General features: G+C 37.1%; 1 pseudogene; it reads left to right on the top strand.

Moving 5' to 3' along the window:
• Positions 1-25,871, top strand: part of LOC149172821 (protein disulfide-isomerase like 2-2-like) — a 51,682-nt pseudogene extending 25,811 nt beyond the window's left edge.
• Positions 25,872-26,163: the final 292 nt, after the last annotated feature.

Genomic DNA, 26,163 nt, shown 5'->3' with positions numbered 1-26,163 from the left:
GGAGTATAAAATACCAAACCCCTTCGTTCCATTTACATACCTTAGAATCCTCTTGGCTACCTGCCAATGAGTCTCTTTCGGTCTTTCCATAAATCAGGAGATTAAACTCACAGCGTGCATAATGTTCGGCCTAGTTGCAATTAAGTACATTACGTTGCCAACTATGCTCTTGTACAATTTTGGATCAAAATATTTGCAGTTGTCTACTTTCGTCAATTTCAACCCCATTACAGTTGGAGTCACAGCTGCTTTGTTGTTCTGCATGTTAAATCTCTTCAACACTGCTTCTACATATTTATCTTGAGAAATGAAAACACCATTTTCACTTTGGTCTACTTCAATTCCAGGAAAATATCTTAAGAAACCCAAATTAGTCATTTCAAATTCACTCTTCATGACTGCTTTAAAATCAGCAATGAGAGAAGCATCATTGCTAGTAAAAATCAAATCATCTACATATAAAACAACAATAATAATCTTACCGTCATTCTGCTTTATGTAGAGTGTGGGTTCACCATCACACTTATCAAACCCATTCTCAATCAGATAAGCATCTATTCTGCTGTACCATGCTCTTGGAGCTTGCTTCAGCCCATAAAGAGCCTTCTTCAGTTTGCAGACTTTATGCTCTTGGCCTTCAACTTCATAGCCTGGAGGTTGTTCAACATAAACCTCTTCTTTTAACACCCCATTCAGGAATGCAGATTTAACATCCATCTGATAAATCTTCCATTTGTGTTGTGCTGCAATAGACAACACTGTTCTGACTGTTTCCATCCTTGCTACTGGTGCAAAGATTTCATCATAGTCTTTGCCTTGTTGCTGCTTGTAGCCTTTCACAACAAGTCTTGCTTTGTGCCTGTCAATCTTGCCTTCAGCATTGCTTTTGGTCTTATAGACCCACTTAACTCCAATGGCATCTTTGCCTTCAGGGAGGTCCACTAACTCCCATGTTTTACTCTTCTCAATTGCACCAATTTCTTCATTCATTGCTTCAATCCATTTATCTTCATTTACAACATCTTCAAAATGGACTGGGTCATCAACATGACAATATAATGAATTCAGACCGGTATTGTTACTTACCTCTCCTTGTTCATAAATGTCATTCAGATTTTTGAATCTTGGTCTTCTTGGTGTGTTTGGAGTTCCATCCGAACTTGAGGGTATTTCAGATCCCTGTGATGTGCTTGGAGAAGCACTTCCTTGACTTCTCAAGGCTGTTCGAATTCCAGCTTGTGGTGTGGTTTGTTGTACTTGCTGTGGTGGAGGAGGAGCCACCAATGAAGGATTATTTGCTGCTGTCCCTTCCTCTTCTTCTTCGTGAGACACAATTGTCTTCACATTCACTGTCTTCTCTAAGTTTCCATCCCAAGCTTCATCTTCAATGAACAGCACATCTCTGCTTACTATCAATTTCTTGGTGGATGGATTATAGAGTTTGTATGCTTTTGACTCATCACAATATCCAATAAAGACACACTTCTCCCCCTTACTGTCAAGCTTCTTTCTTAGTTGATCCGGTACATGTGCATATGCCACACAACCGAATACTCTCATGTGAGTGACAGTTTGCTTTTGACCACTCCAAGCTTCTTCTGGTACTTTTTTCATGACAGCTTTAGTTGGGCATCTATTCAAGATGTAAACTGCACAAGTGATAGCTTCTGCCCAATACTCATGTGGCAAGCGCTTTGCCTTTAGCATACTTCTGACCATGTCAAGAATGGTCCTATTCTTCCTTTCGGCAACACCGTTTTGCTGAGGTGTATAACTCGCGGTGAACTGCTTTTGTATGCCACTCTCTCTGCAAAAACGTAGAAAGTCTTTGGAGATGTACTCTCCTCCTCTATCTGTTCTGAGCACTTTGATATAATGGCCACACTACTTCTCAACAAGAGTTTTGAAGTGGCAGAATTTCTCAAACACTTCACTCTTCTGTTTCAGCATATACACCCATACCTTTCTGGTGTAATCATCAATGAAAGTTAAAACATATTTATTTCCGGAAAATGATGGTATTTGCATCGGTCCACACACATCAGAGTGAACAATTTCCAAGGGTGCTTTTGCCCTTATACTCTTTCCTGTTGGAAAGCTTTCTTTGTGTTTCTTGCCCAAGATGCAGCCTTCACAAAGGCTGTCTAGTTTCTCAATCAACGAAAATCTGTTTACCATTCCCTTTCTGTGCAACAGATTCGGGCCTCCGAAATTGAGATGTCCAAATCTCAAATGACATAACCAATTCATATCTTTCACTTGTTCCTGAAAGACTTCTTGTGTTACTGCTGCAATAGTTCTTCCTTCCTTCAAATCTACTCTGAGTTTGAGAGGAAACATTCTATTGCTGGTCATCTGCACCTGTGCAATGATCTTCTTACTTGGAGGTATGTCTCTGATAGTACACAAATCATCTTTGAAGAACACGTTGTAACCTTTGTTTATGAGCTGTCCAATGCTCAAAAGATTACATTTCAGACCAGGTACATAGTATACCTCTGGCACAATCATCTGTTCTCCATTTTTTGCTCGAATACTGACTCTGCCCTTACCCTTGACAGTTATCTTATCATCAGTCCCTATTGTTACCTCAGATTTCACATTTTCATCCAGATTGGCAAACATTCCAATATTTCCAGTCATGTGATTACTACAACCTGAGTCTAAGAACCAAAAGTCTTCTTGTTTGTCTTGTGCAATATTACATGTTAACAGCATGTTCTTTGGGTTCTTATCTTCTTCATTTGCAAAATTAGCATTCTGCCTATTATCCATGTCACTTTGTTTTTTCCTACATTCATTGGCATAGTGCCCATATTTTTTACAATAATGACATTGGACTTGGGATTTGTCATACCTTTGTCCATGAGCTTGTTGTTTGCTTGAACCTTCATCTTGGTTCTGTTTGCAGCTCCTTCTGCTTGTGCTTGCAGGATAATTTCTGCCTCTGTTTTGGCTTCTTCCAGGACCTCTGTTATTCGCTCTGCCTCGACCTCTTCTTTGGCCAAAAGACATCTGAGTCTTGAATGCTTGCTCAAATGAGGAATCTGTTCCTCTACTCAGTCTGTGTTCATGAGACAAAAGTGAACTGTGAGAGATCTTTTGTTTCTTCTATTTCTACCACAATAGATTCAAACCTTGAGGGTAAACATCCCAAGATTTTCTCTACAATCCTTCTATCTTCAAGAATCTCACCATGAGATCTTATCTGGGTTATCAAACCAATAACCTGAGTGAAGAATGAATCTATTGTTTCAGATTCCTTCATGTTGAGTGTTTCAAAGTCTCTCCTCAACATCTGCAACTTTGCAGTCTTCACCTTCTCCATGCCTTGATAGGCAGTTTTGAGAATATCCCATGCCTCCTTGGATTTTGTTGCTGCTGCAATCTGAGGAAAAACACTTTCATGTACTAATTGGAAGAGAAAAAAGAGGGCTTTGGCATCCTTTTTCCTGTCGCTCTTCAACTGGTCTCTTTCTGCTACTGTCAAAGCAGCGAATGCTGTTTCATCTACCGGTTCAGCATAGCCAGATTCAACCAACTCCCATATTCCTTGAGAAGCAAACAATGCTTTCATTGTTATGGACCAATAACTGTAGTTTTTATCATTAAACTATGGCAGTTGGGGATTTGTCAAACCAGTTCCAGCATCTGCCATCTTAACCTGTATTGGTAAAGAAGAGATACTGACTGTATAATGAAAACAAGCAAAAAACTTTCTCTGCTAAAAAAGATCTGCTCAACAAACTTCTTACAGCTCCTACAGTGAAAAACAAACTCTGTTTTTGACTCACTGAGTGCCTAGACTAGCTCTGATACCATGTTGGAAAAATTTCTTTTTATTTTGGATACAAAAGAAATAGCATAGAGAACGCTTTGTTTTCAATACAGGATCTTTAATCATAATAAAAAAAATCTGTTACAAAAATAGTCTTCCTCTACAGAGGGATTACAATAGGAATGCTTCAGTTCCAGAATTTGATTTCACTATCTGAGCATTGCTATGCATTTCAGAAAATTACAAGAGGGAAACTCTCAGATTCTTTTACATGCTTAACAAAACTGCTGTTCATTACATATATATATATTAAAATAAATATCTTCTAAAGCTTATCTCCGCGTTGAATGCAGCAAGCGGTGATGTCTTAAAAATGAAGTCGGTTGTTGGAAGCTCATAACTGATAAATGCTCTGTGGCCAACTTTGCTGTAAGAAATCCATAATCCTTTTAATGCACCTGTACGTGGCACGTCCTTCTTTTTCTCGGCCATGCTATTGATTAAATGCTGTAGCTGAGCATTCAATGTTCAGGAGTTGGATCTGATCTTCCTCTTCCTTTGGGAACACAAATAAGTAAATGGCGAAAAGACAGCAATGGTGGTGGCGTGAATAAGCCAGAACAAATAAAGGCCGTTGGATCAAAATGTATGTACATCTGAGATCAACTTGGTAGAAGGCGCGATCTGTGATAAGATCGCATCGCATGGCAGACAAGGAGAGAAGGGCTTAACGCGCAGAAGTTTAGAACTTGCGATTTGCGATCTGCGATCGCATCGCAAATATCGCATCGCAGACAATACAGGGATGCAGCGAAGGGTGACAAGGGAAAGTGCGATATGCGATCAGATTGCATCGCAGGTTACTGTAGTTGAAATTACATTCCAACACAGGGTGAGATGCAAGGTGTAATTGGCGGGTACAAAATCATCAATACGATCCCATACATTAAACCGTGTAAGTACAGTGAAAATCCCTGTATCAATTGTGGGTTGAGCTACTAGTCCTTAAGCCTTGGTTGGAAGAAACACTTTGGAGCCCTAGAAGGCTTGGGTAGAGACCAATCTAGTGATGCTTTTGTGATGTCTGACTATGAGGTGGAATCAATGTTTGATGGGTTGAGGTGGTTCAACCTCTGGAAACCCTAGATGGTTTTGATTGATGTGTTTTATGAGATCCCACATTCATGCTTTGAATATGGCACAGGGATGACTGGATGAAGAGAGATTTGGCTCTACCATATCTATGGTTGAGTGGTTCATGGAAATCCCACCACTGGTTGGCCTTTGCATAATTAATATGAGGTTATTTCTCCTTGTTATTTCATGAGTATTGTACTAGTTTATATGTGAATTATATGGATATTGTTTCCTTAGTATTTATATTGTTATTATGATAGTTATGAGCATGTATTATGAAAATGGCTATGTATAGCTATCTATGGTCGAGTGGTTCGTGGAAATCACACAACTGGTTGGCCTTTGCATCATTGATATGAGCTTATTTCTCCTCGTTATTTCATGAGTATTATACTGGTTTATATGTGGATTATATGGATATTGTTTCCTTGGTACTTCTATTGTTATTATGCTAGTTATGAGCATGTATTATGACAGTAGCTATGTATGGCTATCTATGGTCGAGTGGTTCGTGGAAATGAATGAATAATGTATTTATGGCCTAATAGATGAAATTGTGGCTAATGTGTTAAGGCATCAATGATTCATATTTGTTGTTTAAATCTGTAGATTACATAATTGTGACATGTTTAACGAAATTATTTTCATGGCTAGTAGGGCTCCAGTCAAGTCCTTGTTCAAGTAATTGCATTTGTATCATTATTCCGTTGTTATTTTTCAGTTCTCAAATTTCCATTGAATTCTGGGTAGTGACTTGGCCTCTGGGTGTAACAACACCGATTTAAAATATATAAATAATTACATCAATTATGTGATTTATAATAAACACACAATTAATCAACTAATTAGCATAGAATTTCAAAAATATGAGCACAGAAAACTTACATGTGGCTATGGTATTCCTTACTTGTGATTTCGAAGTTGAACGTTATTTGAATCCTTCTAATCGCAACAAAGTTTTGGGGATGACTCTCCACCCAATCGTAGGCTCAACTACATATAATAATTCTATAGTTTTCCACCACCGAGCTCTCAATTAACATACTACTGCGAGGGAATCCTTTTTCTCACAACACTTTTCTCCCAAGAGAATGGATGAAGGAATGATGAATCTCATATTTCTCATCGTCCATTATATAGACCAAACAATGGAAAGGGGTCCACATGCACACATTCCATGAGTCAAAATGAAACTTAATTTCTTTATTTTAAGTTTTACTTAATTTAATATTTCTCTTAATTTAATTCTTTCTTATTTTATTTGTTTTTATTTATTGTTAACTTTAAATATTTTTACTATTTTTGTATATCTCTTAATTTAACTCTTTCTTAATTTCTTTTACTTTTACTTTTATATATATTTATTTAGAACTCCTGTATTATTATTTTTATAAATTTATTATTATTATATTCTCTTCATTATTTATTATTTATTTACTATTATTATATTTTATTTAACCTTTGTATTATGTATTTACCATTATTATCTTTTCTTTATTGTTTATCATTTATTCACTTATATTTTAATATTATATTATTTTATTTATTATTTATTATTTTTATTATTATTAGGGGACATTACATAATCCCCCTCTTTAAGGAACTTCGTCTTGAAGTTAAGATTAAAGTTTCCACAACACCTAGGAAATCTCAAGGAATATTTGTCCCTTTTCCCACTTTCTGAAAAAGGCATAAGCCTCACCCGTCCATACCATAGCCTAAGGCTGGCCCCAAGGATCATGCCCGGCTCAGACCTTATCTGCCGCAAGACAAGCACCTAGCTCAGTACTCCATGCAGTAGTACTCCAAGCATCTCGAAACAATGATCCACTCCCTCCACACTCACTAAGGTGCATAACCCCAGGCATCGAAGTCTTTACACCCCCCCCCCCCCAAACTTCGGCAATCCAATCTAAAATTCGGCACTTGGTGTACGATATCAGGCACTTGGCCTCCTCAGGATGGTCCCATAGCCCCTCAAGAGGTATCCATCAAGAGCTATACAAGATAAAGGAACCACTGGAATTTGTAGTGTTGATTGAGTTTGTCCCCAACCCATATCGTGTTACATATTCTCCCTCACAAGTATGGGCTCTTACGAGATCATCAAATAAATTAGCCCTCTTTGCCCATTTGTGGATTTCTTGTCAAGCAACACATCTCAACACACATCCAATGCATTAGCTATAACATCATATTATCATAGAAAACAATCCACATTCCAACTCTTGCATGCCATCAAGATAACATAACATCATTGTTAGTCATAAAGTTTGAATAATGAACTGCATGCTCTTACATGTCGTAAAATCTGCATGTAATTACCACATGCTTCACATCATAAAATACGCTCATAAGTTATAACATCAACATATTTTCACATAATAAATGAACCAAATGTCAATATATATCATATCATAACATCATGATCCCTATGCATATCATATCCATCATTAGCATACAACATCATTATCATAACATCATAAATATGTGAACCATATAAACGAACTCTAGAATAGTTGACACATTTGACAAGATAAATCTAGAATAGAGGTCATTATTTGTTTCATGTTCATCAATTCATCATATTATTTTCCTTCATCCCCTTTTTTCACCATTCATCCCTTTTTTTAAAGCAACATCATCGAAACAAAGTTAAATATTAATTTTAAATGTGGACATGCAGATTGTTTCATAATCAATTATGTAATATCCAACTAACCAATTCGAAGCATTACCTTGAGATGATATTTACGCATATTGTTTTTCTTAAATGTTACATTTTCTCAGAATATTAATATATTTATCTTTAATTTCTTATCTCCGTGAAATGCTTACTATCCTTCCAAAAGTAATTAGATTTTATTTTGAAATATATATTTGTTACTTTTCAATTTAATTTTATTTAATATATATATTTAAAAATGAGGCTTTAGAGAGAGAAGGAGAATGGTCGTCACTGCACTAGTCGTCCCCTCTGCAGGCTGCATGGCCAACGCCATGGCATTCCCTCCCCACGGTATTAACAGGGTAAAGGGCGTGGATCTGAAGCCCTGGATGGGCGTAACTTTCCATGAGAAAAGAGGAGCCCTTCCAGATGTCTAGAAAATGGAGGAAGAGGAGGATTTGGGGAAGCGGAAGGTGGATTATTTAGACGTATGCATTCCCAATGATCCTCCCTCGTGGATCCAAGCAAGGCCAGCAGATCTCGGTGTGCCCAACTTCCACGGACGCACAAGACGGTTAGGTGCAGCGATCACGGCTTATGATTTAGCTAGGAACCCCCTCGCGCTCTTACCTGCGAAGTTCCTTGCCTTCGGAGGACGGGAGGGTTTAAATCATGGTTCAAAAGATGTCGAAATGCCCATATCCATTGCAGATAGGGCTAAGGCAAGCCCCCTTCAGCGACGCACAGGAACACTGGTTTCTTTGAGCTATTGGAGAGGGGAAATCGGGGCTTTCGACGCCGTCAGCGGTGGATCTGCAGGCCTATGTTCCGGATCTGCCAATACAACCCCAAGGATATTGTTGCAAGGAGCCGGGATGCTCACTTCCACTGTGGGTCGGCATAAAATCCCCAGATCTGCCATTGATCTAACAGATCTGGCTCACAATAGACAGATCTGCCAAGATCCAGCAGATCTGATATCCCGGAAGGAAAAACGCCGATGGTGTAGGGATGAACTAGGGTTCTATAGCAGCCTGTCCCGGACAACAGAAAGAGGTCAGCCACAGACGGAGACAGATCATAAAACCACGGATCTTACATAGATCTTCATCAAAATGCTGGATAGCAGGCACCACTGCCTAAGGTTATGGCAAGATTGCAAGATTCGGGATCTGAGATCTAAAATACAGATCTGCCTCGGCATACCAGCCCATGCACAAAATCTGATTTATATGGGACACAGTTTACAAGACAATCATACTCTTCAGGATTACAACATAATATCAGATTCAACCATCACCATCAACCTTCATCTGCGGGGCGGATGTTCTGGATCTAGCTCGAAGAATACAGGGTCTTTTAAGGACGCAGTCAAGGGCAAAGGGAATACAAACCCCACAGCAGCCACTGAACCCCCGGGGCCTTACATTGTCGAGCAAACACCTGAGAGCCCATCTCTCACCATCGATATACCAGAGGTAAAAGCTATATACTCAGATCTACACACATCTACTGTTATTTGCCGATTTAATGGCTTTTGGCCCAGATCTAACGTACTGCATCAATGGATCCATACGGTCTGGACAAAAAGATGTGAAATCTACTTATACCCCAAGGGGTTTTCATAGTAAGATTTCACAGGGAAGAGGAAATGGACATAATCCTCAACCAAGGGCCATGGTTTTGGGGCAGTGTTGGATTGTTCATCACACCATGGTTTCTAGATTTCGATGCTAATACAATGGTAATATCAAAAATGCCAATCTGGGTTAGGCTGCATAATGTCCCTTTACATTTTTGGCATCAAAAGGCTTTAACCGCTATTGGAAATACCTTGGGTAAACACATAAATACCGACGCAGAGAGACAACTAAAAGGAATATTTACTTTCGCCAGAATATGTGTCGAAGTAGACCTTAGTCAAGGATTACTAGAAAGTATAATCCTGAATTTCAATAATACACAGTGGACACAACCTCTAGATTATGAAAACACAGCATTCTGATGTCGTGGATGTCAACAAATAGATCATCTGCACAGTGTATGCCCACGCGCCAGCCCCACTAGGAACAAGCAGCAACAAAGGAAGCTGAAAGGATGGCAAAATATAGACACTCTGGTAAGGAAGGTAGCCATAGCAGAGAAAGTAGAACACAATGTAGAAGAAGATGAACAAAAAATTCAGAACAATAGGAAGAAAGAGAAAAATTTGGAACAGGAACAAGAACTTCAGCTGGAAGTAAGCGGCATCAAACAAACTCACAGCCCCTAAGGATCAGACTTGGACAAGGAACAACCAATGAACACAATGGAAAACCAACTTGCCACTATCGATTCCACTCCCAACACTGATGGTTGGCGAAGAGTGGAGAAGAAGAAGGGCAGAAAAACTTAGGCCAGCTGGATTATTTGGTTATTTTCTTCCTTGCTTTCCTGATTTCAGGAACAGCTCTTTTTGCTTTTTTGGCAGGATGGTATACTTTACATCCTGTGGGCTCTATGATTTGCAATCATACAACTAAATTGAATGCTTAATTGCATATACTATGTAACTTTTTATTTCTGTTTAATAAAAAATTTGATTTTTTCTCTGGAAAAAAATATATTTAAAAATGATATTATTATTTAATTAAATAAAATTTCTCTTTTCTATGTAATACAAAATTTATACTCTTCTTTTTCAAAAATATAATTTCAAATTAACTTATATAAATTTAGATATATTAAAATATATTAAAAAACCACATTCCTAATAAAGAAAAAATAATTAAATACGTTAATAACACACCTATTTTTAGACATTAAATATATAACATATACTTCACTAATTAAATATTTAATAAGGTTCATTAAACACCTTTCACTTTATTATAACATTATATTATGATGATAAGGGTTACAATTTTAAACCATTAACATGGTAAAGCATGTGACTAACTCTTTAAAAAAACAATGGCTACACTGCAATACATGCATGTACACCCATCTTTTGCATGTTTAAACATGAATTTTAATAAATAAGTGCATGTACACCAAACTTTTTCATGTTTAAACATGAAATTTAATCAATTTTATCCTGTTATCCTTTGGTTACACTTTAGTTTTATTATTTTGGTATGTCACACTTACCGTCAATTACACTTTAGTTTTATTATTTTCGTAAGTTATACTTCTTGTCAAGTATTTTTCTAATTATATCATGTGTTTTTAATTATGCTGATAGGTCTGGTTTTTTGTGAGATTGGGTGGGAAAACACTGTTCAGCCTACTAATCTGAGAGTTCATTTTCGTCATTCTCGCCTATCTAGATTTGACACGCAACTCCTCTTCTCTTACCCAAATCATTGATTGAAAGTTATGGTAAACTCCACAGGCTTCTGTAGTGGCGATGTTGCGCAACCTTCATGCACTAAATGTGTTGGGTCCCTATAATACTAGTAATTACCCCATTACTATTGTATTTGCATCCCTTATTAATATTGTTGTGCCCCTATTATCCCCATATTGTTATTACTGTGCCCCATAGAATCTCTCTATTGTTATTTTTGTGGCTTTATATTATTATTGTTAGGTCGGCTGGGTTATATTGTGACTCCTTAGACTCCTATATATAGAAAGGAGGTTTTGTCCTTTGAATCATCTAAGAATTATTCATTTATGTAATGTAAAGGAGGTTTTCCCCTCGAAGAGGCTAAATTCTAAGGCGTTGATCTATCTTTTCTATCTTTTCTTGAGTTGGTTTCATAATATTTTGTATCAGAGCTTTGGATTCTAGGGTTTCGCTGCTCCAAACAAGTCATCGTGGCATTTTCGCTATAACTTTTTTCTGTGACGTTTCAGAAGTTGCAAAAAAAAAACCCATTTGAGAAGAAATCACGCTGAACCTCGGGTCTGAATTTCAGAGCTTTTCGCACTATATTTGCGGAGATATGATCTAAGGAAGTTGGTCTTTTTGCAGACTCCTGAATTACATTCCAAACAGGTGACCTGGGGAAAATCGTCATAACTTTCTCTCTAGGGATCGGATTGAAATTTTGTCAGAAGGTACAGAAAGAGGACGAACTGTAGTTTCTTGTATGCAGTTTTTAGATCCAGAGGTCGAAACAGTGACTCGTGGCACGTCGTACAAGTTCGCTCTACTGAACTAGTCTATAATCAAGTCACTGCTGGAGGTTTCGCATAACTCTTCCTTGGAGAATCCAATTTGGGTCAGACTTGTGGTGTTGGAAAGAGGACACAGAGGGCTACTACAGGTCACAAATTCAGAACTAGATGATTGGAAAGTATAGAGATACATCATAGGCAATATCGAGCTCCTACAAAGTGAAAAAAGGTTTGTAGATTTTCTTAAATTTTTTCTTAAGCTTGGTTTGAAAATTTATTTTGAAGGAATTCAAAGGACATAGTAAAAAATTATTATCGGTAACTAATGCCCCGAGGAAAGAAAATGCAAACACCTAGTAAGGAACCTGAAAGCTCTAGCATGACTCATGAAGAAGCAGAAGAAATGCTACATGATATATCAAAATTACAAGAACAAGTGCAACAAATGTCACTGTCACAAAAGCTAACAGAAGCTAAGATAAATGGTGTGGAAGCTAAGATGAATGGCATGGAAGCTAAGATGGACAACTTGAAGATAGATTTGAACACACATTTGAAGACAGGCATGGCAGATTTGAAGACAGATTTGACAAATTTTCTACAAGAAATACTTACCAATGGTGAAAAGGTAGTAAAGGAAACTCATGATGCGAACAAAAGAAATGTTAATCATCATTTCTTAGACTCTAATGTGGGATCGAAAACCCACCATATTCCAAAAATCGATATGAGGAAGTTTGATGGCAAGGATCCCGCAACATGGATATTACAAATGGAGCAATTTTTCGATCTCAATAATGTGCAAAACATACAAAAGGTACGTATTGCAACTTTATATTTGGAACCAAATCGGTTTGTATGATATCAATGGCTTTGCTCTCATAAACAAATTATCACTTAGGCAATTTTTACGAAAGAAGTGATAGCACATTATGAGGATACAAAAAGCAACACCTATTTTAGCTAATTGATAAGTCTCAAACAAAAGGGTTCAATAATGGAGCACATTGAGGAGTTCCAAAAATTGAACATAAGGGTAAAAGATATTCCAGAGGAGCATAGGATTGATGTGTTCATAGGGAATTTAAAAGATAATATCCAACATTATGTTTGCCTTTGGGAACTTGATTCATTAGAGAAGGCATTCAGGTTAGCAAGAAAAATGGAAATCAAAATTATGGCAACCAGGAAGCATACCACTCACAACTATAAAGATGGAAGTGTGGTTGATCCTAGTCTTACACAACCTATACGGTTGACACCACAACAATTGGAAGAAAAAAGAGCAAAATGGCTTTGTTACAGTTGTGATAGTAAATACACTAAAGGTCATAAGTGTGCTGAGAAGAAATTATTCTACATAGATTGTGAAGAGGAAGAAGAAAAGGAGCAAGAAAGGTCAAAAGAAGAGGATATACTCCAGGAACAAAGCCTAGATAAAGAAGAAATAAATCCAACCATATTTTGTAATGCATTGGTGGGAATTACCACTCCTCAAACCATCAAGATAGAAGGACAAACCAAGAAGAAAAAGGTACTAGTGTTGATTGATTCAGGAAGTACCCACAATTTTATTCATTGTAAGGTAGCAAAAGAATTGAATTTCTTCTTATACCCAGCACCAGAGTGTCAAGTGATGGTTGCAAATGGAGGAACAATAAATTGCTCTGGAAAGTGCCATAATATCGAGCTATCGATGGGAGAATATGTATTGACTAGCCCAATGCTTTCCATTCCAATGGGAGGTGTTGATGTTGTACTAGGAGTACAATGGCTACAATCCTTGGGTACAATAGCTTTCAATTTTAAGGAAATTTTCTTGAAATTTTCTGTGGAAGGAAAGGAAGTTGAATTAAGGGGTATTGCAGGGAAACCAGGAAAGATAATTAGCTCTAATGGTATGACAAAGCTTCTGAAAAAGGAACAAAAGGGTGTAATTGCACAATTATGTTCACTAGATGTTTCCACATTGCAATCATTTATTTCTCCAGATCTCCAAAAAGTCTTGGACGATCATTCCAAGGTATTTGAGACTCCCAAAGGTCTCCCACCTATTCATGATCATGATCATGCTATTCATTTGATTCCAGGAAGTGTTCCTCCGAACATCAAGCCGTATAGATATCCCTATGCCCAAAAGAGTGAAATTGAACGTATGGTTGCAGAAATGCTAGAGGCTGGTATAATTCAACCGAGTCAAAGTTATTTCTCTGCTCCAGTAGTATTAGTGCACAAGAAGGATGGATCATGGCACATGTGTCCGGATTATAGGGAGCTCAAAAAGCTCACTATTAAAGATAAGTTTCCCATTCCGTCATTGATGAATTACTGGATGAATTGCATGGATCAATTTACTTCACCAAGTTGGATCTTCGTTCAGGATATCATCAAATCAGAATGAAGACTGAAGACATTCTGAAAACATCATTTAGAACTCATGAGGGTCATTATGAATTTTTGGTCATGCCTTTTGGCCTTACCAATGCACCTTCAACATTTCGAGGTTTGATGAATTCCATTTTCAAACCATTCCATAGAAAATTTGTGTTAGTATTTTTTGATGATATACTAATCTACAAAAAGTCTTGGAAAGATCATGTTGAACATGTTGACAGGGTGCTACAACTATTGGAGGAGAAACAATTATATGCAAAAATATCCAAATGTTTCTTTGGAGTACAAGAGGTGGAATATCTGGGTCATATTGTATCTCATGAAGGAGTTAAGGTAGACCCTAGCAAAATTAAAGCCATTAAGGAATGGAAAATCCCCACATCCATAAAGCATCTGCGAGGATTTCTCGGGTTGACAGGGTATTATCGCAAGTTTGTTAAGAATTATGGGAGAATAGCAGCACCTCTAACAACATTATTGAAGAAAGATGCATTTTCATGGACTCCGGAAGCAACAAAGGCCTTTGAACATCTTAAAGAGGTAATGTGCCAAGCACCGGTCTTCGCTAGACCGGACTTCACAAAAACCTTTATTGTGGAATGCGATGCTTCAGGAAATGGAATTGGTGATGTTTTAATGCAAGATGAAAGACCCATTGCTTTTGAAAAACGTCCAATCAAGGGAAAGTTTTTACACAAAGCTATTTATGAGAAGGAAATGTTGGCAATACTCCATGCACTTAAGAAATGGCGACCCTACCTAATGGGAAGACACTTCAAGGTAAAAACGGATCATGATAGCCTTAAATACTTCTTAGAACAAAGATTATCCTCTAAAGAGGAAACAAAAGTGGGTCACAAAGATGTTGGGTTATGACTTTGAAATCATCTACAAAAAAGGGAAGCAAAATGTGGTGGCAGATGCACTCTCAAGAAAGGATGAGGATGTGGAAGCATTGTTGTGCGCCATTTCTATTATCCAACCAAATTGGATAAACGAAGCAAGGGAGGAATGGAAGAATGACGAAGAAGTATGGGCACTTATTCGAAAGTTACAACAAGATTCCAATACATCTGATACATTTAGCTGGCAAAATGATTCTTTATGGTACAAAGATCGCTTATACCTCTGTAAGAATTCCCAACTAAAACAAAAGATTCTTATGGAATTGCACACTTCTCCCTTAGGAGGGCACTCGGGATTTTTAAAAACTTACCACAGGGTTAAGAAGGAATTTTTTTGGGATGGCCTTAAATCGGATATTCAAAAATTTGTGGCGGAATGTTTGGTTTGCCAACAAAATAAAGTTGAAACAATTAAGACACCGGGTCTATTACAACCTTTATCCATTCCAAGCCAACGTTGGGAGGAGGTTTCAATGGATTTTATCACAGGTTTACCCAAGTCTGAGGGAAAGAGTGTCATCATGGTGGTAGTTGACAGACTTACCAAGTATGCACACTTTTGTGCATTATCACATCCATTTAAAGCTAGTACAGTTTCTACTGCATTTATGGAAACAATTCAAAAGCTACATGGAAACCCAAAGATTATTGTAGGTGACAGAGATCCCATTTTCACTGGAAATTTTTGGACATAATTATTTTCTTGTCTTGGTACTCAGTTAGCTCATAGCTCATCTTATCATCCTCAATCTGATGGGAAAATTGAGATAGTAAACAAATGTTTGGAAGGATATCTTCGTTGCTTTGTATCTGATAAACAGACACAATGGGTCAAATGGTTGCCTCTCGCTGAATGGTGGTATAACACTTCCTTCCATACAGAAACAAAAATGACCCCATTTATGGCACTTCATGGATATCAGCCACCATCCATCACATCATATTTAAGAGAAAATTCTAAGGTTCAAGCAGTGGAACATCACATCGAACATCAACAACAAGTCCTCCAACTCTTAAAGGATAACCTCGTGTTGGCACAAAATAGAATGAAACAACAGGCAGATCAACATCGCAGCGAAAGAAGTTTTGATGTAGGTGATTGGGTATTCCTACGGCTACAACAATATAAGCAAATGTCCCTCAAGCAAGCTAAGAAGGATAATAATTATCACCAAAGTATTATGGTCCGTACAAGGTGTTGCAAAAGATTGTTACTATGGCATACAAATTGGAGCTTCCTGCAACTTCTCGATTGCACCCAGTTTTCCATGTTTCATGTTTAAAGAAGGTTATAGGCGACAAGCTCCCAGTTCAAACAATATTGCCAGAACTTGATGAGGAAGGAAAAATTATATTGGAACCAGAAGCAGTCACAGAAACAAGAACTCGACAGCTACGAAATCGATCAATTTCAAAGTATCTTATCAAGTGGAAGAACTTATCCGCTGAAGATTCCACATGGGAGGATGAGAATTTTATACAGAAGCATCCAAAACTACTCAAGTGTTGAGGACAACACTTTTTTTGAAGGAGAGGGGCATGTTGGGTCCCTATAATACTAGTAATTACCCCATTACTATTGTAGTTGCATCCCTTATTAATATTTTTGTGCCCCTATTATCCCCATATTGTTATTACTGTGCCCCATAGAATCCCTCTATTGTTATTTTTGTGGCTTTATATTATTATTGTTAGCTCGGTTGAGTTATATTGTGACTCCTTAGACTCCTATATATAGAAAGGAGGTTTTGTCATTTGAATCATCCAAGAATTGTTCATTTATGTAATGTAAAGGAGGTTGCCCCCTCAAAGAGGCTAAATTCTAAGGCGTTGATCTATCTTTTCTATCTTTTCTTGAGCTGGTTTCATAACAAAGTGCCCCTTCATTCACCCAAACTGTTTGTACCGATTTCAGAAAAGGGAACCTGCCACCACGTTGTATTTAAATTATGGCTTCAGCCTGCTCGATATCGGACCAGAGGAGCTGTAAACGCAGAGTCTAACCCAGCATGGAAAGAGTGGTAAGCGCAGAGTCTGTTTATTTGCTCATACTCCACAACAACTTTGCCTATTGTCTGGGTTTTGATCACCCAACAGCAATTCAAGAAGCAGTGCAACATTGCATGTTTCCTTTGCTCTGAAAAACTATTTTATGTCGGCCTCAACAACAGCTTATGATGGATCGTTGCTTCGATAGGCACTGAAGGAGTCATGAGTTCGAGTTTTCCTGGCAGATCTTTGATGTCTGCCCCAACTTCAACATTGGTGGGGCATTCTCAGTCACCTCCCCCTCTGTCTCCACCACTGTCTCCTACTAAGCCAAATGAAATAATCCCCTCTTTCTTTATTCAGTTAGCGATTATGAGAGACATGGACGAAAATAGTATATGAAGGACATTAAACTTGAAACCCTTGAAGGGTTTTCTGCAATTTTGGCGATGGCTTAGCGAAGTATATGAAGGGATAAATAGGTAAGGTTTAGCATAAAGGAAGGGTGAGGGATCTTGAGAATGGTCAATACCCACTAAAGCTAGTGCTCGATTTGAGCTTTGATTTCATTTTTACTCACATTAGGTATATTTGTTTCATCAATCTATGATTCAGGGCACCACCTCATCCAGGTGCTTTTGGAGGTAATCCTACTATTATAGTCCCTGTTTTGAATTGGGTTCTTGTCATTTCAATCAATTTCTATTTAATTATCAGTTGAGTATTTTCTGTTTAGAATTTTAGTCGTTGTTTGAACTGGGTTCTTCTTATTTCTTCCATTGATGGATTGACTGTTAGACTCAAACAAATTACAAGAGCTAGATCCAAGTATTTGTTAGCTGAGCCTATGTGGCAAATATTTTTGATTTCTACAGTAACTGGAATAATAGCAACATTATTTCCCCCCTCATTTTTTCTGAGGTTTTGATATTGACACACAACTTACTTTTTCTAAAAGTGGACGCGCATTGCAATGTGTATTCAAATTTCTAGTAAATGTTCAATTATTAAGGAGCACAAACTCAGCGTGTGCAAACACAGCATGAATACAAACACAATAAGAAATGATTGTGTTGTCGTGAAACTCTTTGGGTCACAGTTTTTTGCAATTTTGGCAATGGCTTAACAAAGTATATGAAGGGATAAATAGGTAAGGTTTAGCCAAATGGTTCGCTAAATTTAAAGGAAGGGTTAGGGCTCTTGGGAATGGTCAATACCCACTAAATTTAGCACTAGATTTGAGCTTTGATATTCGTTTCATCAATATGCGATTGAGGGCACCACCAAATGTCATATCTGTGACTGATCTATGCTTTATCCAGGTGCTTTTGGAGGTAATCCTACTGTTATAGTGTTTGTTCTGAATTGGGTTCTTGTCATTTCAATCAATTTCTATTTATTTATCACTTGGGTATTTTCCGTTTATAATTTTAACCGTTGTCTGAACTGGGTTCTTATTATTTCTGTTAATTTATATTTGTCTTTTAACCAGCTTTCCTCTATATATGTTTCGAGTTCCTATTTTGTACAGTGTTATTGTCATTTCTATTAATTTTGATTTTCTCTCAACTCAATATCTTTTATATATATCAGAACCTGTTGGGTCCTGGCCATACTTGGCGAATTCCTTTTTTTTTTAATTTGGGTTCTCTCTATTTGATGAAATTATGCTTGGGCGCTTTAGGATCAAGTATTCTGAACTCAAAATTTTTCTTTTGGTTGATACCTTATTTGCATTCGGGGAGCATTCTAAGCATATTTTGATCTATAAATAGGTGAAGCAAGGTGAAGGGGAGGCATTTTAGTCTTCTGGTTGAAAACCATTGGGAAGTTCTCGGTGTAATTCCACCCCCTGTAACTTATTTCCTTGAGGAGCCTATTGGGAAGTCAGTATTGGGTCTGTGCAGGTTATTGGATTTGAATTCTTAATAGAAAGTAAACGGTTAAGGTTAGTAATTGTCTTGCTTTTAACATCTATGCTAAGATTATTTAAACACCTTCACATATCAATTTCCCTTCATGTAACCTTAAATAGGGTCTGATATGGGTATAGGACAGCTATTCCCAGTCATATATTTATACCATAGGAATATATCATCCATATGACTTGTAACAGTGTTAATAGGAGCTGACGTCCCAATTATACAAATTGTTTGATGATAAAAAGTTTTGGAGTTGTTATATGGTTGTGGTTTGACCAGCCCTGCGCAGATTCGAAGGGTGGTCCCTTACAACCCTAGCCTTTTCTTTTGTAGCACCCAAAGAATCATACAGTCTACGCTCAATCTCCTCAGGAGTTGCATGAAGGAACAGCATCTTTCCAAACTTGTTTCTTATATTAAATGAATACTTAATATAAGTGAACTAAATAACTAATGCATACAATTAATGCTCCAAGTATTAGATAAAAATAATGCATCTAAGGAAACTAAAATGAGGTAAATTTATGATGGGTTTATTCCTATTTTGTAAAATATTATGTTATGGAAATTTGTTTAAAGTCAAACTATTAACTTGAAACATGCAGAGTTCTGATAGTAAAACTCACTGTCTACTTTAAGATATGTCGCTCTACTTCCCCATAAAAATATATCTCATTCTACTTTATTTCAAGATTCTTTGTAGAATTAATTTACATCATTTCATTTTGAAATGTAAAATAGTAGTAAACTCCCCTTGTAAAATACCAATGCAAAAAATATTAAAAGAAAATAATTGTTCCTCATTTAAAATCTCTCTTTTTGGAGGAAAACAAATGTATTCCACATGAGACTGAAGATAAAATCTCTCTTTTCGGAGGAAAACAGAGGTATTCCACATGAGACTAAAGATAAAATCTCTCTTTTCGGAGGAAAACAAAGGTATTCCACATGAGACTGAAGATTTGTTGGAAGATAGATTTATCGCGCAAAAGTTTGGATTGCATAACCACACAGCAAGACTGGAGGCATCAAATTTGACCTTTTCACTCAAAAGTCTGAAGAAAGCACATGTAAAGGTTTCAACTTTTGATGAGGAGGAAATTTCTCTGATAGGTTTCCTATTCAGAAGTGCCCCTTCGCTGCAAACAGTGACGCTTTCGCTGCAAAAAATGACGCTTACTTTGCCAAAATGCTCCCAATATACTCATGAGCAGAGCTTCCTAAAGCAACTTCTAGCTTTGAAAAGACCTTCTGAAGAAAGCGTATATATAGCAGAAAACCACGAGGACTACTGCCTGAGATGCCATATGTCGTAATACATGAAGAATCAATTGATTTTTGACATCAATAAATTTAGATATTGCTATAATTTCATGGCAAATACATTCTTGCATTGTGTCCCTCTCAACTATAAATACCAAGATTATGTAACCAGCACTGCTAATGCTTTTTCATGTTTAGATATTGTTAAAACAAATGCACTCTTGCATTTTGTCCCTCTCATATGTAATCACTATTCCCAATGCTTTTTCATGGTACTCACTATCCCTAATGCTTTTTCATGGTATAAAATTGTGTGCATTGTGCAGAGAAGAATCCCACCTCTTTGCGAATGATATTCATTACACCCATATATGAATAATATTCATTAGTATGAAAGTGAAGCATTTATATTTTTTTTTATCAAGTATCTTCCACCGAGCATCCCTTATTGTGTTTTATGTTCTTTCTCTATTACACTTTTGACCGATTGCAAGCTTTTAAGCCATTCTCCTCATTTATTTTGACTTTGAAGTTAAATGATTTGTGTAAGTAATGTAAGATTTACTTTGAAGTTGGATGATTCTCTTCGTTTTTTTTTACTTTCAAGTTAGATTATTTGTGTGAGTAATGTAAGATTCACTTTGAAGTTAGATGATTTGTGTAAGTAATGTAATGATCTTACAGGGAAGAAGCATGGGTGATTTTATCTCATTTGGCAAAGTTTAGATTTATTTTCCTTTTTATATATTTAGATTACCTTTTTAGATCTTGTAGGGAGTTGGTTGATAGGAAAAAACTTCACAGAAGCATTTGATGCAACTTTCTTTCCCCTTACACTCTTTTCTAGTGCAATCGATCCAGGTTGGGCATCAGGAATTGTTTCAAGTGCAATGCAAGGCTTGTTAGGAATGCTTGTTGAAGGAGGGGCTGATAATGTCAACTAGTGCTTCCTTGAAGCTGCATGTTTTAGTTGAGCTTGTGCGGATTTTGTTACAGGTAGCATGTTTTCAGCCTTTTCTATCTATTATTGAGATAAAACATCATGTCTTAGCAATTGAATATTTTTCTTACCTTGTTATTGCTTGTCTATTACGATTTGGGCATGTGAATTCCATATGATAAAACAATATTTTTTAGATCACAGAGAACTAGTCCTCGTCTGGTTCCTAGTCACCCCTTCCCTTTCTAATGCACATATCTCTTTAGCAGTAGCATGGCCAGGAAGAAATCTTGGTATTGCGAACTAATATGGTTTATCCATAAATAATAAATATGCTTTTTAGAGTTTTGTTTGCACAAGAGGTTTTTCCTCAGAGCTTTTAATGTGGAGATGGCATGTTCTCCAAAATAAATGGTAGGGATTCATTCTTTGAGGATTCAAAGCAAAAGTCAAACATAAGTTTTGAAGGTGAGGCACACCCTCATGTCAAAAGGTAGTGGAACCAGTGTGGAACAAGCGTACACAGGTAAAGTACATACACAGAGTCTGAAAGCTTCTTTTGTATCAACTTCCAGGGAGAAGGTACTGGAAGATTCAGAAGGTGTTGTGAGCCATGGGCTGCTGGAAGCATCAACTGTTAATTTTTGCAAAGCAAACAAATTCTTTGCTTCAAGATTTTCAAAGTCAAAGTCTGGAGTGGGTTTTGTCCCATATGAGCGATGTTCAATGCAAGCAAGAAAAAATGAACTGCATCTATGATCCCAGAAACCAAAAACTGCACAGATGTTTTATGAGAAGAAAAAAGAATCTGATCAAAACATGACGTAATTTCTTCCACAATATCAGTTCGTCTTGTGTAGCTCATAGTCAAGGGTTGCATAGATTCAGGTGTCATCGAGGATGTAGGTTTAATATCTCAACCAGCTAGATGCTTACTTCTTTTCCATGTAGATTTTGTCAATCATGTAAGCTGGTATTCTGGTGATCTGAGGTCATTCACACTGCTGAACTAGTTGCAACACACAATTCCATACATTTTGACATTGGCTGGGTTGTGGTATACTATTAGTAACTTGAGAGTGTCTTGTAAAATTATTTGCAATATTCCTCGCAGGATGGAAAGATCAGGGCAAATCAGATGAGGAAACAATCCCTATACCATAATCAAGTTGTAAATATAAATCCAGAGTATTGTAATAGAAATGGTCTTAGAAATGGGCTTTCCTTTACCCTTTCAAAGAAGGGATTTCCTTGCCGAGTTGTGAGAAATGTTGTAAGCTATCTGTATTTTACAAGAAAATTGTTTTGACAACTTTTCAAGTATAGAGGGATTCATCGTTCATGGATTGTTATTTGATGTAACTTGTATAAATAAATCTATTATTAGTACTTATTGTGATCAAATAGAGACAAAATAGGGAAATAGAAATGAAATGCTTTAAGGAAACCATAAATTCCCTCAAACCCAAAATTATTATTTTACTCCATATTTGATGAATGGAAATGCCTTGCACAAGGGTACTTGAACCAAAAGAAAGAATGCTCAGTTAGTTTGTTTGTGGCTTTATAGAAAATAAAAACAGGCCTAGCTCTTGTTAATTTACCACCTCAGTAGTTGATTGCAACTTAAGAGAAAGAAAATTGTTAACTTGTGTCTAATAAGAATTAGAAAATGTGTGAACAAGATAACCTCAACAAGTTAAAAGCAAGTACAATGGAATATTGCTTTTTTTCTTTTTTGCATTAATTTGATCCCTTTGGATCCCAATGTAATACCCCAATCAAAATTAACAGGACCATTTTGTGCCAAACTTTTACAGATCAGTGCATATATTTAATGATAACTTGGCAAGAGGTCCGTACATGTGGTTTTATTTTTAAGAATGCTTTTATGTGGTATCTATTCACTGATCAAGTGGTAACCATTTTTGTGGTGTATTTTGGTCTGTATGTCGATACATTATGATTATAATATTACAACCACTAAATGCTACAAGTGAGCAAAGTTGGGGGCTATGAGTGAGTAGAGGGGATGATGAGTGCTCGAGAGGGAAAGACAAGGGGATTAAGGGGAAATGATATATTTCATTCTAATTCTGAGTCTATCATAAGTTCCTTGATCTCTTTTTAGGATTAACTAAAGACATATCAACCATGAGAGTTAGTTGTCCAAGCAAAGGATACGTGTTCCTCTTAAGAGGGCACATGGTCATATTTTCCTTGGAAGTATATAAGTTGTGGTTTTGTGTACCAATCTATTACGTGAGTTTATTTTGTATTCATGAACTAAGTTTTCTACAATATTGGTAATTTTTTGAGTTTGGGTTGTTTGAGAGAGATATTAACAAAACTTTTGAGAGTGAATATTTGTCCTTAGCATTGTTGCCTTCCATTATAAGTGTAGCCTAAACAATTTAAAAAATTATATTCCCTCACTTCTTTTCTAAAAAATAATTATCTAAATTTCAATTGATTATTACTTTCCACATTCCCACTCATCCTATCAGCATTCCTTTGCACCTCTTGATCCCATTGCTAATTATTATATCACACGTGCATATATGCATTCACAAATTTTAATCGCATTTGGGCGGTTTGTGTATATGCATTCATTTGGCAGCAACGTAGCCTTTAATCGCATTGCGTGATGCAGCATTTAATGGCATTGGGTGGTTTGTGGGGATTACTAAAGCAATTACATACTTCGGACAATCTTCTAGGAAACAAACCGACCGCAACTCGAGTCATCGACCTTTTGTTCTTATGTCACACATTAATCCACTGCGCAAAGGACTGTGTTTGATCTTTCTTAAACAAATTTCAAATATTTTTAAGAATTTTCTCTAATCTACCGTAGGCCAATACATGGTCAATTGCATAGAAGACCTTCCATTGCAACAAGTAGCTGGCAGTTATGAGGTTATGACATGGCACTTGATGGATTTTGGAGGCAAAGGAATTTGGCAGCACAATACTGTTGTAAAACTTGTAATTGTATATTTTTGTACATTATTGTTATATTACTGATATAGGTAGACTTTATGAGAGTTTCCCCTCTGCTGTAGCTGCTACAACACTACCCAAATTTTGCGACATATTAAAAACTTTCGGTACCCCAACACTCGCCCCAAGCTTTTAGGGTTTTGATAGGGCCCCCAACTGGTTTCTCTCCTAGTGAATTTTCCTACCCAACCCCTTTTTGTGCGCCCACTCACATTTCATGCATTGCACCCGCACACTATGTTTTGTCTCAGACATATGCCTTAGGACCACATTAGGGTTTCGAAGGTCAATGGGTTCATTAATGCGTTAAGAATCTCTCATGATTTTAAAACTCATATTCACAATGATTCGCATCGTGATCAGTGGATGTCCTATATTTGAGCAGGCATACATCCAATTTGGTTTTCCATACAATTGGAAGTAGTGAGGTTTGGGAAAAATCCTAAATGGGAAAATGTGATCCCTCTCTTGCTTTGACCTAACTCGCCTCCTGCTAACAGTGTGTTTCCATCGAGGGCATCATAAGAGAGATGGTTGCATGTCATATTCCCCTAGGTTCCTAGTTGGCCCTACACCTCCACATGAGCATTAGGGCTTGCAAATATTATATGCTACCCTTGCATTCTTGTAGCTCTAGACATATCTGAATGAAGTACTCATGTAGTTTTAAGTTCTTCTTGACTCACCTTGAAGCATGGTCACACATATCCATAAGTATTTATGATAATACATCATGACAGTAACCCTACATTGTCTTGGTCCTCGTCGCCTCGAGTGCAATTAAGATTCCTCAAATTGCCATATTACCCTACGCCCTTGAATCTTTAACCCCTCCATTGCTTTTTGCATCACATAAATTGCTTTCATTTCATAAGCCCAATAAGGTGCCTAAGTGTTGTGTCGATTTTCGGATTCGAACACCTCTTGCTTTACTCGTACAATTTAGTTGCAATTTCACTATCCCCTCCCAATGAAATTATTTTCATGGTTTTAATTATTTATCCCTTTTTCTTTACATGGATTTAAATGGAGCACAAGGAGTATCATATGGGCATCACAGGTTCTAAATTCTGACGGGGGTGTCCTTGTTGAGTTTTTGCACCATGGTATGGTCATTGAATACGGAATCAAGGGGTTTCTAACCATTAAGGTATTTACTCCTAGCAAGCCCCGTTAGACTATCAAGGAGCAAGGGATGCAAAACAATAGTAGAATTTGCAATTCAGCAATTGAAAATTGTTGTTATATACCAGCTAAATTGGAAGACTGGAGCAAATAAGAAAATTTCAACAAGTACATCAGTAGAACTCACTTCAAGAAACTTTAATGACATTTTCCTCAAAATTAAAGATCAATTGCTTGTTGAATGTTATGCTCCCTGGTGTGGACGCTGCGAAAAACTTTCTCTAGAGTGGAAGAAAGCCACAAATAGCTTGAAGGGCAAGGTGAATATGGGTCATGCCAATTGTGATGAGGAGAAGAGTTTGATGAGCAGGTTCAATATGCAATAATTTCCTACAATCTTGGTCTTTGGTTCTAATAATGAGAGTCCAGTTCCTATGAAGGTGCAAGGATCGCTTCTGCAATTGAATGCTTTGCCTTTGAGCGGCTTGAGACGAATGTTTCTCCTCCGAAAGTGACGGAGCTTACAAGTGAGGCTATATTGAGAGCCAAATGTTCTGCTTCAGCAATCTGTTTTGGTAGTTTCCTACCTGACATTTTAGACACAAATGGCACCATCGATGGTTTAAGTAGGATTTCCAGATAGGCTTACACTTTGAAGCAATTTCCTTCTCTAGCAGAACAATAAAATACTCCAAATATAGAGAGTGTACCTTTCCTTTGAATTGCTCTTCCTCGGTCCTCTCAACCTTCAGTTTCTCCAAATCTATTGAAAACACATCAAAGTCTAATAGAATCTGAAAACTCTCGGCTATCTATCCTGCGAGCTTGATGCTGAGGGGGTAGTCGACTATGACTAAATCCAAAGCACCATCCTAAAGATAATTGCAAAGGATCTGATCCTTTAATTCAAGCTTGGAAATTCCTCTCTCTATCAA

The sequence above is a fragment of the Pinus tabuliformis genome, chromosome 4_2, assembly GCF_031772625.1.
Source record: "Pinus tabuliformis cultivar Carrire ecotype Pingquan chromosome 4_2, CPIR1, whole genome shotgun sequence".
Classification (NCBI taxonomy): Eukaryota; Viridiplantae; Streptophyta; class Pinopsida; order Pinales; family Pinaceae; genus Pinus; species Pinus tabuliformis.
This window is presented reverse-complemented; position numbering and strand designations above follow the sequence as displayed.